This window comes from Pleurodeles waltl, chromosome 1_1 (assembly GCF_031143425.1).
Source record: "Pleurodeles waltl isolate 20211129_DDA chromosome 1_1, aPleWal1.hap1.20221129, whole genome shotgun sequence".
NCBI classification, from domain to species: Eukaryota; Metazoa; Chordata; class Amphibia; order Caudata; family Salamandridae; genus Pleurodeles; species Pleurodeles waltl.
This window is the reverse complement of record NC_090436.1, coordinates 305,125,771-305,137,165: the sequence shown is the minus strand read 5'-3', so window position 1 is coordinate 305,137,165 and position 11,395 is coordinate 305,125,771.

The window sequence follows — 11,395 nt, the reverse complement described above, 5'->3', positions numbered from 1 at the left end:
AAAGTGTTTACTGTAAATCTTGAACCTGTTGTTCTTAAAATAAACTAAGAAAATATATTTTTCAATATAAAAACCTATTGGCCTAGAGTAAGTATTTGAGTGTGTCTTCCTCATTTATTGCCTGTGTGTGTACAACAAATGTTTAACACTACCCTCTGATAAGCCTACTGCTCAACCACACTACCAAAAACAGAGCATTAGAATTACCTACTTTTGCCACTATCTTACCTCTAAGGGGAACCCTTGGACTCTGTGCACACTATTTCTTACTTTGAAATAGTATATACAGAGCCAACTTCCTACAGTAAGTAATTACAACATCAAAATTATTACAGAACAACTGTAAGGAAATGCCTCCTCGGCATAGTTACCTCCTGATTTTTTGCCTCTGCTGATGCTAAGTTTTGATTGAAAGTGTGCTGGGACCCAGCTAACGGTACCTTTGCTTCCACAATTGGCACAGCCCTGGCACTCAGATAAGTCCCTTGTAACTGGCATCCCTGGTACAAAGGGCCCTGATGCCAGGGAAGGTCTCTAAGGGCTGCAGCATGTCTTATGCCACCCTGGGGAGCCCTCACTCAGAACATGCACACTGCCTCACAGCTTGTGTATGCTGGTGGGGGAAAAAGACTAAGTCGGCATGGCACTCCCCTCAGAGTGCCATGCCAACCTCACACTGCCTGTGGCATAGATAAGTCACCCCTCTAGCATCCCTCACAGCCCTAAGGCAGGGTGCACTATACCACAGGTGAGGGCATATGTGCATGAACACTATCGGGGTCATTACAACATTGGCGGTAAAAGCCGTTTACCGCCGTGCAGAAGACCGCCAACACACCACTGCGGAAATCCGCCACAGCTATCATGACCCACAGCACGGAATCCGCCAAAATTCAGACACCGACACAAGTCCGCCACACCAAAGGTCAGCGATAAACTGGCGAAAACAAATCCTCCACCGTCAAGCCAACAGAAATACGCCCACACTATCACAACACACGAATCCACGCGGCAGTCTTTCAACCGCGGTATTCTATTGGCGGTACACACCGCCGCGCTCAAAATACACACACATTTACAAAACACAACCACATTGGATAATTCGAAATACACACATCTGATACACATACACACCCCACACCCAATACAATATAAAACACACACCCACATCACCCACAAACCCCTACAACAAAAATTGAGAAAGGAGCAAAGAGAGAGACACTACAAACTACTACCAAGCATCCACAGGCACACCAGACCATCACCCATACAACTTCCACGCACCTCACACAACACACCACTACATATCAACACACTTATCACCACACACACCACTCCACAGATCACCCATACTACCCCATGGCACGGCAAAGATACCCCAGGTTCTCGGAGGAGGAGCTCAGGGTCATGGTGGAGGAAATCGTCCTGGTAAAGCCACAGCTATTCGGAGCACAGGTGCAGCACACCTCCATAGCTAGGAAGATGGAGCTATGGCAAAGAATAGTGGACAGGGCCAACGCAGTGGGACAGCACCCAAGAAATCGGGAGGACATCCGGAAGAGGTGGACCGACCCACGGCGGAAGGTGCTTTCCATGGTCTCAAGACACCACCTTGCGGTTCAGCGGACTGGAGGCGGACCCCCACCTCTTCCCCCATAACTAACAACATGGGAGGAGCAGGTCTTGGTGATTCTGCATCCTGAGGGCCTCGCAGGAGTAGATGGAGGAATGGACTCTGGTAAGTCAAATCTTCACTATTACATCCCCCACCCTACCTGCATGCCATCACATACCCCCACCCTCACCCTCACCCCCATCACTCCAACTCCTCACAAATGTCCCAATATCAAAAGCCACCCATCCCAACACCAAGCCCTGCATGCAACACCAAAGCATGGACACCCATCACCAAAGCATGCCCACTGCACATACCCATTCACCCCCCTAAACCATCATCACACAAGGTCCCACACAGGAATGCAAGCACTGGGGTACACGTTCACCCACCCATTGCACACCATGGCACACACAGATGTAATAAACATCCTTTTATACCCCTGCAGGACCCCTACCCAACGTCACCGGACAGGAGGGTCCACACATGTCCTCACCACCAACAGAAGAGGCCCACAGTGATGACAACACCTCTGTCCAACTGGATCTAGATGACCAGCCCGGCCCATAGGGAACCTCTGGACAGTCGGTTCCCATCACACAGTCACAGGCCACTACAGAGCTTCCACCCTCTGGAAACACCACCACAGAACCCACCCAGCGGGCCCATACCTCTGTCCCCAGGACACGTCAATCAGCAGTGTGTCCACCACTACAGGGAACCCAGGCTAACCCACCACCCCAACAACAACAGGGGCCTGGGGGCAGTGGTAGTGGGCACACGGTCCAGGGGACGGAGGCCCAGGAACACAGGGGAACTGGGAGGGCTACTGTGCAACAGGGGAAGGACAGGCCAAGGGAACCCATTCTCCACGAGGCCCTCTCCTCCATCATGGGAGCCTACCACCACTCCCAGGAGACAATGGCAACGGTACTAGCCAAGTTTCAGGAGACCCAATGCCTGCAGGAGGAACAGTATTTGGGCTTCATGGAGGAACCCAGAACCATCAATTCCACCCTGGGCACCATGGTAGGGGTGCTGAAGGAAGTACTCAACACCAGGAGGAACACTCTGGCACAACAAGGGGCCCCTGACACTAGCATGGATGATGAACTGCCCACCACCTTCGCCGGCGCTAGTGGACAGGACGCCCCGCCACAGGACCACCACACCAGCACCCCACCCCCTGCAGAGGGAGAACCACCCCACAAACAGTCCCTGAAATCCAGGACAAAGACAGAGAACGATGCCATGACCCCCGCCAAGAAATGAGACCACCCTGAATGTCATCTTTCTGTCCCACTTTGTCACCCTGTCCGTCCTCAAACTGCCCCAGCTCCACTTCCTATGCCTATTTGGGCAATGCACCTGTGAGACTAATAGACTGGACTCTGCCAGAAAACATTCCTCCACCATCACCCCTCATAATTTTACAACACCCTCCAATATTTAGCACTTAAATAAACACCCTTGAAGCACAAAACAATCTGGAGTCAGTCTGTGATATCGAAAGTGTGTATAAGCAATTACAGTGACAAAATGCTCTTTTAATTGTAATGTTAACATACCTATGTCACACAGCACTAGTCCATGAAGAAACAAAGCAGATGGCACACAGTGGGACTCACATCTGTGAAATCGTAAGGGAAAGTGACAACTCAGTGACCATACACTGGGTGAAAACGACAGACAGAAGAGAGGTAGTTGTGTCAAAGTACATGTAGTTGGCAGGTCTGTACTCTTACCTGTGTCTCACTGGAAATATTGCAGGATCACCGCGTTCCTGTTGTCCATGTCCTCTTCTTCTGCTTCCTCGTCTTCACTGCCCACAGGTTCCACAGCTGCAACAACACCGCCATCTGGACCATCCTCCTGCAGAAAAGGCACCTGTCGTCGCAAAGTTAAGTTGTGAAGCATACAGCAGACCACGATGATCTGGCACACCTTCTTTGGTGAGTAGAATAGGGATCCACCTGTCATATGGAGGCACCTGAACCTGGCCTTCAGGAGGCCGAAGGTCCGTTTGATAATCCGCTGAGTTCGCCCATGGGCCTCATTGTAGCGTTCCTTTGCCCTTGTCCTGGGAATCCTCACTGGGGTCAGTAGCCATGACAGGTTGGGGTAACCAGAGTCACCTGCAAATGGCGAGGGACAACTGTTAGACACACACTAACCTGTAGGGATATCCACAGACCCAGACAACCATTCCCACTGTCTTTCTTCCAGGTGCTCACCTAATAGCCACACACGGTGCCTCTGGAGTTGCCCCATCACGTAAGGGATGCTGCTATTCCGCAGGATGTAGGTGTCATGCACTGAGCCAGGGAACTTGGCATTCACATGGGAGATGTACTGGTCTGCCAATTACACCATCTGCACATTCATGGAATGATAACTCTTCCAGTTTCTGTACACCTGTTCACTCCTGCGGGAGGACCAAAGCCACATGTGTCCCATCAATGGCACCTATGATGTTGGGGATATGTCCCAGGGCATAGAAATCACCTTTCACTGTCGGCAAATACTCCACCTGAGGGAAAACAATGTAGCTCCACATGTGTTTCAGCAGGGCAGACAACACTCTGGACAACATGTTGGAAAACATAGGCTGGGACATCCCTGATGCTATGGTCACTGTTGTTTGAAATGACCCACTTGCAAGGAAATGGAGCACTGACAGCACCTGCACTTGAGGGGGGATTCCTGTGGGATGGCGGATAGCTGACATCAGGTCTGGCTCCAGCTGGGTACACAGTTCATGGATTGTGGCACGGTAAAGCCTGTAGGTGATGATCACGTCTTTCCTCCATTGTCGACAGGTCCACCAGCGGTCTGTACACCGGAGGATGCCGCCATCTCCTCACCTATCCCAGCAGACGGTGCCTATGAAGGACAAAAGCGAGCACAGAGTCAACCAACTTAGAGGTACGTACCCACAGCTGACACAGAACACGAATCCTAATCCGAAAGGTGGCCTGTATGTGTGTTGAGTCTAGGCCTAGGTATGTGTGACGCAGTTAAAAATTAAGCCATGTGGGCCCCTGAAATGGCGGCTGCCTGACCTCTAAAGTGGGACAATGGGATGTGAGGTAACTGCCCTGGCGTTGTACACCGTCGCGGTAGGCGGTCGAAGACCGCGGCGCAATGCTGCATTGGTTAACATTGGACCCTGTGGGTCCCAGGAGCCAATGACGATGTACGCCGGCGGTGACGGTACGCACCGCCGCAGACGTGACCGCCATTTTCTGTCTGTTCAATCACTTGATACCTGATCTTCGACAGGAGAGGACCTACACTGCAAGTGCTGCTGTGACCTCGGTCTGGAAGAGACAATGGCTCGAGTGTCTGGGGAAAGGGCCCCTGCCTTCACATCGGAGGAGTTGGAGAAACTCGTGGATGGGGTCCTTCCCCAGTACACGCTACTTTACTGTCCTCCAGACAAACAGGTAAGTACACTGGGAGCATGCTGTATGGGCTATGCCTGTGTGGAGTGGGGTGGATGAAAGATGGGGGTGGGGAGATTGAGGCGTGCATGAAACGACGATGAATGCATGTGCCACATGGCAAGGGTAGGGATGGGGGCCAATGACTGTGATGCTGCAGTTGGTAATAACATTTCTCTTCCCCCTGTACAATTCATCTAGGTCAGCGCCCACCAGAAAAAAGATATTTAGCATGCCATCGCCAAGGACGTCCGGACCCTGGGGGTCTACCACAGACAGAGCACCCACTGCCGGAAAAGATGGGAGGACATTCACCGCTGGAGCAAGAAGACGGCGGAGGCTCAGCTGAGGATGGCCTCCCAACGTGGGAGGGGTGCCTGTCGCACCATGACCCCCCCTGATGTTCAGGATCCTGGCAGTGGCATACCCGGATTTGGATGGGCGCTTGAGGGCATCACAGCAGCCACAAGGGGGTGAGTACACTCTCATCCTGCTGATTTTGCGAGCAGTGGAGGTGTCTGGGTGGGGGAGATGGGCTGTGGGTTTCCCTAGGCCAGGGCGAGTTTAGTAGGCAAGGTCCCTCTGTAACGCAGGCCATGTGGCACCCCACCCCACCTCTGTAGAGTGCCAAGTACACCTAGTCATGCCCATGTGTCATCCATGTGTGCAGATGTCGTCCATAGCCTTGTAGGCCATTTCCCAGGGATTGAACAGTGGAGCCCAAGAGCGCGGCGTAGTGCAGGGGGCTTCTGTGTCTGTTGTGTCCGTCAACAGTAGCGGTCATGCATGCACCCAACATGTCTTTCTTCTGTCGTCCCCCCCTTCTTGTGGTCTCCCTGTTCTTGTGTGCATTAGCATCATCAGGCGGAGGAGCAGTGGCACCGGAGCTTGAGGGAGCTGCATCCCACATGGTCCTGGAAGGCGACACTACGGACTCGGAGTTTACCAGTGGGACGGAGGGCGAGGGGAGCTCCACGGCGGGGACAGGAGCTGACACCAGCGACACAGACTCGTCCTCTGATGGGAGCTCCCTTGTGGTGGTGGCCACATCTGTGCCCCCCGCATCTACAGGTACAGCCGCCACCCCCCCTACCAGCTCCGCCCTCCCAGCAGCCCCTCAGCCTTTGCCACGTGCTCGCTCACCCAGGAGGGCGGGCATCACCTTCGCCCCAGGCACCTCAGGCCCTGCCCCAGTCACCCCTGCTGCCCTCAGTGAGGAGGCCATTGACCTCCTCAGGTCCCTCACTGTCGGGCAGTCTACCATTTTGAATGCCATCCAGGGTGTAGAAAGGCAGTTGCAACAAACAAATGCATTCCTGGAGGGCATTCATTCTGGTCAGGCGACCCTTCATAGAGCTTTTCAGACTCTGGCCTCAGCACTGATGGCAGCCATTGTCCCCGTCTCTAGCCTCCCCCCTCCAACTTCCTCCACCCAGACCCAATCCCCTGTACCCCAGCCTATCCCAAGCATACCTTCAGACCAGCATGTACACACGTCAACACACAAGGGAAACTCAGGCAAACATAAGCACCACACATCCCACAGGCACTCACGCAAACATCACACACATGCAGACACACCAACATCCACTGCCTCCACTGTGTCCCCCTCCTCCTCGTCTCCCTCCTCCCTCCAGTCTCGTCTACACTCACACCTGCATGCACTACATCTACAGCCACTACTGCCATCACCAGCACACACACCACCACACCCCACTCACGTGCAGTCACCACCCTCACTACCATTCACACGGTAGTGTGTAGATATTCACACGTCCCCTGTGTCCTCTCCCAGTGTGTCTGTGACGCCACCTCCCAAGATACACAAACGCAGGCACACACCCACCCAACAGCCATCCACCTCACGACAGCACGCATGCACCTTCACCCAAAGTCACTAAACGAACACCTCCTACAACCACAACCTCTTCCTCCAATCCCAAACCCCCTCCAGCTACCAGTCCCAGTGTCTCCAAAAAACTTTTCCTGTCCAACCTTGACCTCTTTCCCACACCTCCCCCACCCCGTCCATCTCCTAGGGCCCAACTCTCCAGGTCCCAACCTAGCACCTCAGCCACAACATCTCCGGGACCAGTGGTGCCTGTAATCACGGGAATCTGGAGTGCACCGGCCACCAGGGCAGCCAGTGTGGCACAGAGCCACAGCAAGGACAGTCCCCCACCTGTCAAGCATCAAAAGTTGGCCAGTGCCCGGCGGGAGAGGGGGAAGACTCCAGCCACCAAAGCCGCTCCCAGGGGTCCCGGTGGGAGTGTGTAGTCAGCTGCGACACCTTCCAAGGTGGGGAAGGGCCACAAGAAACACAGCAAGTCTGGGAAGCGCAGCACGGCGGAGAAGACCACCATCATCCCCACTGCCCAGGAGGCACCACCATCATCCCCGCTGCCTAGGAGGCCACCGCCAGCACCTGCCCTGCTGCCCAAGAGGGCCCTGTCATCATCCCCGCTGCCCAGGAGGCCATCGCCATCAACCCCACTGCCCAGGAGGCCACCGCCAGCACCTGCCCTGCTGCCCAAGAGGCCACCGCCATCATCCCGCTGCCCAGGAGGCCACCGCCAGCACCTGCCCTGCTGCCCAAGAGGCCACCGCCATCATCCCCACTGCCCAGGAGGCCACTGCCATCATCCCCGCTGCCCAGGTGGCCACCGCCAGCACAAGCCCCGCTGAGCTAGAGAGGACCGCCAGCACAAGCCCCGCTGGGCTAGAGAGGACCACCAGCACAAGCACCGCTAGGCTAGAGAGGACCGCCAGCACAAGCCCCGCTGGGCCATGAAGGACCGCCAGCACCAGCCACGCTGGGCCAGACACGACCGCCAGCACCAGCCCCGCTGGGCCATGAAGGACTGCCAGCACCAGTCCCGCTGGGCCAGACACGACCGCCGCCACCAGCCCCGCTGGGCCAGAGAGGACCGCCAGCAGCTGAGTCACTGCAAAGGAGCCCGCCGCCTCAAGCACCGCTGAACAGGGCACCGCCGCCTCAAGCATTGCTGAACAGGGCACTGCTGCTCAAGCACCGCTGAACAGGGCACCGCCGCCTCAAGCACCGCTGAACAGGGCACCGCCGCTACAAGCACCGCTGAATAGGGCACCGCCACCTCAAGCACCGCTGAACAGGGCACCGCCGCCTCAAGCACCGCTGAACAGGGCACCGCCGCCTCAGGCACCACTGAACAGGGCACCGCCGCTACAAGAACCGCTGGCCCATGAGCGCCAAGGGCACTGACGCTACTGAGTCCGTCACGAGCAGGATGAAGCACTCTAGGCACCATGCCCCCTCCAGAACCAGTGGAGATTGTCATCCACTACCTCTGTCCTTAGCAGGATGAAGCACTCTGGGCATCATGCCCCCTCCAGAACCAGTGGAGAAAGACATCCACTACCTCTGTCCTTAGCAGGATGAAGCACTCTGGGCACCATGCCCCCTCCAGAACCAGTGGAAACTGTCATCCACTACCTCTGTCCTTAGCAGGATGAAGCACTCTAGGCACCATGCCCCCTCCAGAACCAGTGGAGACTGTTATCCACTTGAGAGACTGTGGCTTTGCACTCCCCAGGATGGAGCAGTGGACAACCCACCCACTGTATAGACATGAGAGACTGTGGCTTTGCACTCCCTAGGATGGAACAGTGGGGAACCCACCCACTGTATAGACTTGAGAGACTGTGGCTTTGTACTCCCCAGGATTGTACAGTGGGCAACCCACCCACTGTATACACTTGAGAGACTGTGGCTTTGCACTCCCCAGGATGGAACAGTGGGCAACCCACCCACTGTATAGACTTGAGAGACTGTGGCTTTGCACTCCCAAGGATGGAACAGTGGGCAACCCACCCACTGTATAGACTTGAGAGACTGTGGCTTTGTACTCCCCAGGATTGTACAGTGGGCAACCCACCCACTGTATAGACTTGAGAGACTGTGGCTTTGCACTCCCCAGGATTGTACAGTGGGCAACCCACCCACTGTATAGACTTGAGAGACTGTGGCTTTGCACTCCCCAGGATGGAACAGTGGGCAACCCACCCACTGTATAGACATGAGAGACTGTGGCTTTGCACTCCCCAGCATTGAACAGTGGGCAACCCACCCACTGTAGAGACTTGAGAGACTGTGGCTTTGCACTCCCCAGGATGGAACAGTGGACAACCCACCCACTGTATATAGACATGAGAGACTGTGGCTTTGCACTCCCCAGGATGGAACAGTGGGCAACCCAACCACTGTATAGACATGAGAGACTGTGGCTTTGCACTCCCCAGGATGGAACAGTGGGCAACCCACCCACTGGAGAGGCTTGAGAGACTGTGGCTTTGCACTCCCCAGGATTGAACAGTGGGCAAACCACCCACTGTAGAGACTTGAGAGACTGTGGCTTTGCACTTCCCAGGATGGAACAGTGGGCAAACCACCCACTGTAGAGGCTTGAGAGACTGTGGCTTTGCACTCCCCAGGATTGAACGGTGGGCATGTGGCCCTCTCGTGGATTTGGTGTTGTGCACTCAACCGGCTGAGGTGCCCCCCCTTTCCCTCCCCCTGAGGTGCCTGTTTTCTTGCTCTCTGATGCCCCTGCAGTGTTCTCTCCGTCATGGTCGGAGATCTTGTCTGGGCCTCGTCCATCCCGTGTGGGCCCAGTGTTCCACAGACTTCATTGGAGCACTACCTGGACTACTAAGCTTGGTGTATATTTTGTTTATGGTGTATATATATATATATATATTTTTTTTTTGCATACTTGATTTTAATATATTACAATAGTTACACTCATTTCCTTTTGTCTTTGCATTCTCCCGGGGGGTTGGGGGGTGTAACTATAATGTATCATGCTGCATTCTTGTGTGTGTTGTAGTGGGTGAGGGTTGGGGTGGGGGTGTTGCGTGTTTCGTGTTGCGTGTGTGTGTCCCTGTTTTTTGCCTCCCCTGTGTCGTAGGTGCAGTACTCACCGTTGTCTTCGCCGCCGGCGTTCGTGCTCCTGGTGGAGGAGCAAGAAGATAAGGGCTGGCAGGATGTGCAGCTCTGGTTCCATGGCGTTCGGATTCCTCGTGGGGTGTGTAGAGGTGAGTGTTTTCCCTTCGAAGTCCTGTTTCCGCCGTATTTTTGTCCACGGTGAATCCGCCCCAGAAAAGGTGGCGGATTGGTAGGTTGTGATACTGTGGGCAGTACTTTGTGTTCCACCTATCTGTTGGCGGTGACCCCCAAGCTGTTTGTCTGTACCGCTGTGCGGTCGGAGTGTTAAAGTGGCTGTCTTTGTTGGCGGTTTCCGCCACGGTCGTAATTCCAATTTTTTTACCGCCGGCCTGTTGGCGGTCTTACCGCCGCTTTAACACCGTCAGCCAGGGCTGTAATGACTACCTATGTCCATACAGTGTCTAAGCAAAACCTTAGACATTGTAAGTGCAGTGTAGCCTAAGAGTATATGGTCTGGGAGTTTGTCAAACATGAACTCCACAGTTCCATAATGGCTACACTGAAATCTGGGAAGTTTGGTATCAAACTTCTCAGCACAATCAATGCACACTGATGCCAGTGTGGAATTTATTGTAAAATGCACCCAGAGGGCATCTTAGAGATGCCCCCTGAATACTAATCCATCTACTAGTGTTAGGCTGACCAGTTCCTGACAGCCTGCCACAAACCAGGCGAGTTGCTGGCCACATGGGGAGAGTGCCTTTGCCCCTCTGTGGCCAGGAACAAAGCTTGTACTGGGTGGAGGCTCTTCTCACCTCCCCCTGCAGGAAATGTAACACCTGGCGGTGAGCCTCAAAGGCTCACCCCTTTTGCTACAGCACCCCAGGGCATCCCAGCTAGTGGAGATGCCAGCCCCTCTGGCCATTGCCCCCATTTTTGGCAGCAAGGCTGGAGGAGATAATGAGAAAAACAAGGACGAGTCACCCACCAGTCAGGACAGCCCCTAAGGTGTCCTGAACTGAGGTGACCCCTGCCTTTAGAAATTCTCCATCTTAAGTTTGGACGATTCTCCCAATTGGATTAGGGATGTGCCCCCATCCCCTCAGGGAGGAGGCACAAAGAGGGTGTAGCCACCCTCTGGGACAGTAGCCATTGGCTACGGCCCTCCCAGACCTAAACATGCCTCTAAATTTAGTATTTAGGGGCACCCAAGAACCCAGGAAATCAGATTCCTGGAACCTGAACTACAAAGAAGGACTGATGACCTACAAGCCAGCAGAGACGACGGACGACAACAACTGCTTTGGCCCCAGCCCTACCGGCCTGTCTCCTGAGTCAAAAACCTGCAACCAGCGATGCATCCAACAGGGACCAGTGACCTCTGAAGCCTCAGAGGACTGCCCTGACCCCCAG